This window comes from Narcine bancroftii, chromosome 13, assembly GCF_036971445.1.
Source record: "Narcine bancroftii isolate sNarBan1 chromosome 13, sNarBan1.hap1, whole genome shotgun sequence".
Classification (NCBI taxonomy): domain Eukaryota; kingdom Metazoa; phylum Chordata; class Chondrichthyes; order Torpediniformes; family Narcinidae; genus Narcine; species Narcine bancroftii.
In genome coordinates this window covers 27973267-27981353 of record NC_091481.1, presented here as the reverse complement: position 1 = coordinate 27981353, position 8087 = coordinate 27973267, and the positions used below count along the sequence as shown (strand labels likewise).

Here is an 8087-nt window from a genome sequence, read left to right as displayed (position 1 = left end):
TAAATAGGCAATAATTCAGGTTTCACTATAACTTTCAGAATATCGTTGGCGTTAAAAATGGAAGAAGTAACAGAAAAATAATCAGTAGCCATCACCTGAAAGTGCACAACATTTAACTCCCTTACAAAATTTAGTATTTATTTTTACCAATTGGTTATGTTTTCCAAACTTCAAAGACAATCTGAAGTTGTTGGCACAAGTTGAAATTTCCATGAGAAGAAAATTACGTGTGCAAGATGATTTAAAAAAAAATTAGACATCCAGCACGGTAACAGGCTCTTTTGGCCCACTAGCCAGTGTCGCCCAATCACACCCAATCGACCTACAGCCCCCGGTACATTTTGAAGGGTGGGAGGAAATTGGATCACTTGGAGAAACCCCACACAAACACGGGGAGAACATGCAAACTCCTTACAGACAGCACGGGATTCGAACCCTGGTCCCGATTGCTGGCCAACGTTAAACTAAGAAAGAAGGATTAACATCCTGGTACAGCTTTCACTAAGAGTTAAAATAAAGGAGTGAGTATATTTCTTGTATTATTTCACAACGTCATTTCAAAAGGTATACGGAGTATGATTCTGTATTATAGTTCTTCCAGAACATCTGGAATTAACAATATTTACCAAAGCTAACCTGATTGTAGTGCTTTTCTCTGTTATTAATTTACATTTTCTGACTTTTTCCCACTTAGTGTAGGTGTGTGAAATGTCACACAATCCTTAGTTAGACCTGTGCACCCTCAGATCCCAATGCATTCACAATTTGTTACAGAAAGGAACATGAGTTTCTTGACACTATTCACTTGGGGAACACTTAGAACTTTTTATTTTTGTATGGTAGATATAAATAGTGCAGTCACTTGGAGTAGACATTTGATCAATACTAGGCTGTTAATAATAAATCCTTTGAAGTTACAGGAGGTATTGACATTTGAGTTTTTGTACAGCATGAGGCTAAAGGTGCATTATTTTCCATAAATATCACAACCAAATCTTAGTTTCTCAAACAGAAGAACATTGAATATAAACAACTATTAATTTAGTTGCTTTTTAAAATAAAAACAGACAGGCTTTCGTGTCCAAGCCTCGAGCTTCATAATATTCCATTAGACCAATGGCAAGCTACTTTTGAGCTCACATTCCAAGTGATATTTTATTACATTTTACAAACCAGGAAAACAATTGCAAGCAGGCAATGCATACAAAATAGAGAACTTACAACTTCTGTACTAAAATAAAGAATTTCAGTTTCTCAGGCACTGAAAAAATAAATTACAATTTGAATAAAAGCTATTTACATCCCTTTTTTTATTATTTTAAACAATTTGGCTGCCTTTTCAGATGGGTGATCGGAGATTAAACCTTTCCACGACAGGTAACATCATTTGACTATTTCACTTATCAAGCAGATAAGTGAATTATTTTTGTTGGGAAAATGTGACGATAAATTGTGAGCTTTTTTCAAAAGAACCTTTTGACCTCTGCACTTTATAGAAAGTGTACATTCAGAAATAATGTCCAGATCCTTCAAAATACATGCAAAATATACCAGAAGCAGCTATGAAACCAGTTCAAACATTTGTTTCTCCCAATAAAAAACACTGTAATCAGGAAATGACCGTTAAGATGTACTCTATAAACATACGTTCCCTGCTTTAATATTCTTCTGTTAGTTTTGTAATACTCACTAGGCCAGTAATGTAACATAAATGGGCTTTATTTACTAAAAAATGAAAATGGGTTAAGGTTCCAAACATGTTTTTCTTAAATGTATTGTGTAGGTGTATTACAAAATTGTTAGTTTATCTTGGGTGCATTTCTATAATAGTCACATTTACCTGACTAATATTCAGTTAAGATCTTAAATATATTGCTTACAGAATTGAGGTAAAGTTCTTAATTATTTTGTTTCAACTGCAACAACATATTTCTTCCATGATGTACAACTGTTCAATTGTTATGGTCACATGGTTTATTTACAGCATTATAAACTATCTTTCAGTCATCAAATTCGATTATAATCTTGGCCAAACCTTCTAGTGAAAATTCAAAGCCCTTACACATACTATGAAACCATGTGTTTAGAAATTGGTGATTGAACTAGAAATATATATTAATAGAAGCGTAAATGTGCACCATGACATAATCATTCAAACTACAAAATCTCACTGACGAAAAACAAAATGTTGAGGATTATATTGTAAAGCACAACAATGTCCAAAGTGGGTTGAAAGATGACTCAGGCTTACAAAATCTGAACTACATTCTCAAGCTTTCCATCTTCCCTTACAGTTTACAATGTCATCTGAAACTTTCGTAGTTAGCTCCTAAACATTTGATATACTTTCACTTAATGTTGTTTAAATGTAATTTACAAAGCCATGAATATGCTTGTCATGGTTAGTGAATACTTTAGAAAATTTTCAAATTAAACGGATATGTAATGATCCTTCTTCTGATGTCATTCTTCAAGACTAGATTTGTCAAATATGGTTTGGAAATTTGGTTCATTTATATTGCTATAAATTCTGAATCATCTATTCAGAAATGAATGTTGCTTGTGGATGTCTGGTTGGTTGACCATTGAAGGTAACAAAAATGGAATAGTACCTCGAGGTATTAAATAATTTATCAAATTATCCATGGTTTAAAGATAAGGAAATGCTGCTCTCTAGTGGCTTGCTTAACCTGCTTCTTTTTGATTATTAATAGCACCAAAATTAAACAAAAATTATATGGCATCAGAATTGGTTGGCCTTGAAGCATCTCCTCAATGAGTCAACCAAGGTATGACACATGTAGTACATGGTAGGGCACTACATGTAGAGTTCAGTAGAACAGAGGGATCTGGGAATGCAGATACATCATTCTTGAAAGTGGCATCACAGGTAGATAGGGTTGCAAAGAGATATTTTGGCACATTAGCCTTCATAAATCAAAGTATTGAGTGTAGGAGTTAGGATTTAAATGGTAAAGTTATGTAAAATATTGGTGAGGCCACTTTTGGAGTATAGTATACATTTTTAATCATCTAACTACAAGAAAGTTATCAATAAGGTTGAAAGAGTGCAGAGAAGATTTACTAGGATGTTGCTGGGATTAGTAAAGATTATAGGGAAAGTTTAAATCGGTTAGGACTTTATTGCCTAGAGCATGAAAGACTGAGGGGAGATTTGATTGAGGCATACAGAATGATGGGTAAAGATAGAATAAATCCAAGTAGGTTTTTTCCACTGAGGGTGGATGAGATATAAACCAGAGGACATGGGTTAAGGGTGAAAAGCGAGACATTTAGGGGGCACCTCAGGGGAAATTTCTTCAACAGAGAGAGGTGGGAGTATGGAATGAGCTGCCATCTGAAGTAGTGAATGCGGGCTCAATTTTAATATTTAAGAAAAAATTGGACAGGTTCATGGATGGGAGGGTATGGAGGAATATGGACTGGGTGCAGGTCAGTGCGACTAGGTGGAATAATAGCTCATCACAGATTAGAAGGGACGGAGGGTCTGTTTCTAACATGTAATGTTGTATGGTTCTAACAAAGCTTTGAAGTGGGTCCAAGAGATTTCACATAGTGAAGGCTTTGTGAAAATTCTACCTCTGTTCAATCGCTCTTCAGAATTAATAATATGAAATCAGAAGCTGATCACTACAGGGATTAGAAAGTAAATGTATATTAGCTGCATAGCTAGCATTCACTTTGGCACTGAATGGTACTGTGGTACAATCTCGTCAATCATTCCTGCCTCTTAGAAACATTTTTAATAACTGCAATATAAAATCTTAGTGTCATAAATGATCAGTGACCCAGGGATCGGATATCAGTCAGAGATTTTCCTCAAAGCTTCAGATTTCATTGATGCCTTTACTTACTCACTCTTCTACTTCAAGAAGAATGAAATTGGCAACAACCTTACATTTGTGGATTCAACACAGACATTCAAAGAAGAACCAGAAAGCTGTTGGTTTAACAGGAGATATAATAGCACAGGCCAGTGCAGAGGCACATCTGGTAAAGCTGTTATCTCACTGCTCTAATGACCCGAGTTTTAATTCTGGTGCTGTCAGTGATGTAGTTGCATGGTCTCCCTGTGATTCTTCCGTGTGCTTTAGCTTCCTCCTACATTCCAAAGATGTAAAGGTTTGTAGATTAATTAACTGCTGTAAATTGTCCACAGTTGTGCAGGTGACTGATAAAATTTACTGTCGATGGGGTTGGGTGTTTATGTATATATTAAGATAATAAGGGATGAAAGCGCTCCAATGGATGTCCTAACGTCGAAGTACTCGAGATGGCAGAGGTCGACAGCATCGAGTCCACGCTGCTGAAGATCCAGCTGCGCTGGATGGGTCACGTCTCCAGAATGGAGGACCATCGCTTTCCCAAGATCGTGTTATATGGCGAGCTCTCCACTGGCCACCGTGACAGAGGTGCACCAAAGAAAAGGTACAAGGACTGCCTAAAGAAATCTCTTGGTGCCTGCCACATTGACCACCGCCAGTGGGCTGATATCGCCTCAAACCGTGCATCTTGGCGCCTCACAGTTTGGCGGGCAGCAACCTCCTTTGAAGAAGACCGCAGAGCCCACCTCACTGACAAAAGGCAAAGGAGGAAAAACCCAACACCCAACCCCAACCAACCAATTTTCCCCTGCAACCGCTGCAACCGTGTCTGCCTGTCCCGCATCGGACTTGTCAGCCACAAACGAGCCTGCAGCTGACGTGGACTTTTTACCCCCTCCATAAATCTTCGTCCGCGAAGCCAAGCCAAAGAAGAAGATAATAAGGTATGATTGGTGCAGAATTAGTGTAAATAGGTGCCTGATGCTCAGCATAGACTTGATAAGCCAAAGGGTTTGTCTCCATGCTGTATGACATTATGGACACAAGGAGGCCTTAAATGATCATATGATCCTGTAGTATCCAGTGCAGCAACAATGGCCTGAGTAACTTCTGCCATCTTATGGGACATGGGACAGATCTACATTTAAATTTTGAACTTCTGAAATCAATTAATGTTCCTTTAAGATTATTACATTTCTTCAGGGATAAAGGCAGATGAAAAATTAAGAATTACTCACACATAGTCATTACTGTTAATTTATCAGTGGCTGCTACACACATTTTTATAATCATATAGTCTGGATAAGCAGATGATGATCATCCCTTAGAGAAATCAGCAGGGAGAAAAAGGTGGAAGTATTGCTTTGAGGTTTACTATCATGTTTTGAATTCAATCTAGGAAACCTTGGATCCTCCCATTGGTAACATATCCTTCCTTCAAGTAATCACACAATCATTTGTTATCTATGCAATGATAATATATATTTTTTTAAAATCAAGAAAGATGAAGTACTCTCAAATGTTGAACTTTATGGTTGAAAGTTGGAAGGCTGCAATTAGGAATATTCATGAGAATAGAAGAACCCAATTGTAAATCCAACACAAGCTCAAGATATCTCAAACATTGGCTTATGACATGCCAAGCCACTTTACATCCAATTGTAGCTTCAGAACGTAGTTTTTATAAGAAAATGCAGCACCCAATTAAGCCAAGACAAGATCCTACAATCAGCAATAGGCTGAAGCACGAGGTAAAAAACCTTTCCACTGATGTTGTTGGTGAAAAATACTGCCATAACCTATATTAAAGCATAGACTTTAATATCTTATGTGAAAGGCAACACCTTTCTTTGTGCACCAAATGCATTAAGTTTCTGTGTAGACATGAGGATCCGATGGCTGAGTGAAGACTGAGGGTTATGATTGGGCTTCATAGACCGAGAACAAATATTTGACGGTATGTGCATCTTAGTGGGGGGAGGGGGGGGGAAGAAACAAAGGAAACAAGATTGATAACCTTTCATTCCTGATTTAGAATATTTAATAGGTTTGACTACATTTATTATTTCAAACTTGTCATCTTTACAATTTGATCTATGTTTAGTTCTACTACAATCCCTCAGTTCCTATCCTTCCTAAGGTAGTTCATCCAAGAATTATTTTTCACCTGAATTCTCCCACCCATGATCGAGAGCAGCTAATTTAAGACAGAGCAAATGTGGAAGCTATCTGCCCTGAATAATCAAACAGCATCCTGAGAAATCCATCAAAGAAGGACTCTGCACATCATAGTTGCCTGTAAGAATTATGTTTCTTTGGATTAGGAATTCTGCATTAAATCCAGAAATGAAGAACTTTGGTAAAATGTAACACACATACATCTCTGAGTTGCCTTGAGAATAAACTTCCAGTGAGCTAAAGGGGAATACTGTTCAGCTATGCTAAGATGACCCATGGATATGCTCCTCACATGTTCAACACATCGCACCTAATGAAGCTGGGACTACATATTCAAGTGAGAAGTACTCCTTCTTGGGAAGCCAGAAGTTTTCATTAATTTACAGTTGTTTGACCCAATTCTTTGATCAAAGTTCTTTGATCAATTACCTCTACCTGTTCAAACACCATTTAACCATTATGAGAGCTGAAGAAAGGTGTCTCATCTGATATTTCTGTTTGAGAATTTTGAAAATAAAAAAAAGAACATTTCCCACAAATAATTTCCAGTTGCGTTGAAGTTTCTATACCAATGATAATGTTACACTGGCTCGTCGACAGAATTTCAAGTTTGGAGCCCATTCTAATGCAAAACTGAAAATGTTTGGGATTTTGCCTCTGCCACATTGTGGAAAACTGGGTTGGGGGGGGCGGGGAGATGATCTTCAATTCCTTCCACAAACTTCATTAATACAAAGCAGCACATTGCAAAGTACAAAACAAAGCATTCAAATGCATTAGCACCACCCAGCAGTTTCCATTCAACAGGCTGAGGGGACCATAGAGCGAAAACAACGGGCTGAGCACATCTGAAATTCAGTTTCAACAGTTCTCATTGAACGAGGACCTGGTTTAAAGGGACTTAAAATAGAAGAGAACTTGCAAAGGGAGTCCAATGAGCTTAAAGCAGCAAATGGTACATGAATAAAGGAGGTGTGTATAGTAATGGGAGTCATAGCCAATCACAGCAGTCTCTTTTTTTTGCCAGTATTGACTCAGAATCAAGTCTCCGGGACAGGTTGAAGCATATGGAGCAGCAGCTTGATGTGCGCAGACGGCCACACCAGCATCCTCTCGGATCACAGCCTCCTCCTCCCAGTCTTGCAGCCCACGCAAGATGCCCCCTCCCGCCTTCAATGCCCCTCGGTGCCGCAGAGCTGCATTTTCCCTGACTGAACAGTTGGGAATGAACTCTTATCGCCGACCTTTTCAAATCAAGTTTGCACATCACAGAGACGGACTTAACTGGAACAAAACGGATGCGCAGGAGGGAGTAACAAGAGGGGGAGGGAGTAACAAGAGGGGGAGGGAGTAACAAGAGGGGGAGGGAGTAACAAGAGGGGGGAGGGAGTAACAAGTGGGGGGAGGGAGTAACAAGTGGGGGGGAGGGAGTAACAAGTGGGGGGAGGGAGTAACAAGTGGGGGGAGTAACAAGTGGGGGGAGTAACAAGTGGGGGGAGTAACAAGTGTGGGGAGTAACAAGTGTGGGGGAAGTAACAAGTGGGGGAGGGAGTAACAAGTGGGGGAGGGAGTAACAAGTGGGGGGGAGTAACAAGTGGGGGGGAGTAACAAGTGGGGGGGAGTAACAAGTGGGGGGAGTAACAAGTGGGGGGAGTAACAAGTGGGGGGAGTAACAAGTGGGGGAGGGAGTAACAAGTGGGGGGAGTAACAAGAGGGGAAGTAACAAGTGGGGAGGGGGAGTAACAAGTGGGGGGAGTAACAAGAGGGGGAAGTAACAAGTGGGGGGTGTAACAAGTGTGGGGAGTAACAAGTGTAGGGGAAGTAACAAGTGGGGGAAGTAACAAGTGGGGGGGAGTAACAAGTGGGGGGGGAGTAACAAGTGGGGGGGAGTAACAAGTGGGGGGAGTAACAAGTAGGGGGGAGTAACAAGTGGGGGGAGTAACAAGTGGGGGGAGTAACAAGAGGGGAAGTAACAAGTGGGGAGGGGGAGTAACGAGTGGGGGGAGTAACAAGAGGGGGAAGTAACAAGTGGGGGGGGAAGTAACAAGTGGGGGGAAGTAACAA

General features: G+C 39.7%; 1 protein-coding gene across 1 annotated transcript in view; it reads right to left on the bottom strand.

The window, feature by feature from the left end:
* Positions 1–812: 812 nt before the first annotated feature.
* Positions 813–8087, bottom strand: part of ntf3 (neurotrophin 3) — a 33923-nt gene continuing 26648 nt past the window's right edge. Inside the window, exon 3 of the mRNA XM_069907626.1 lies at positions 813–4122. The gene's annotated coding sequence lies outside the window, so the exon portion shown is untranslated. The remainder of the gene's footprint in view (positions 4123–8087) is intronic.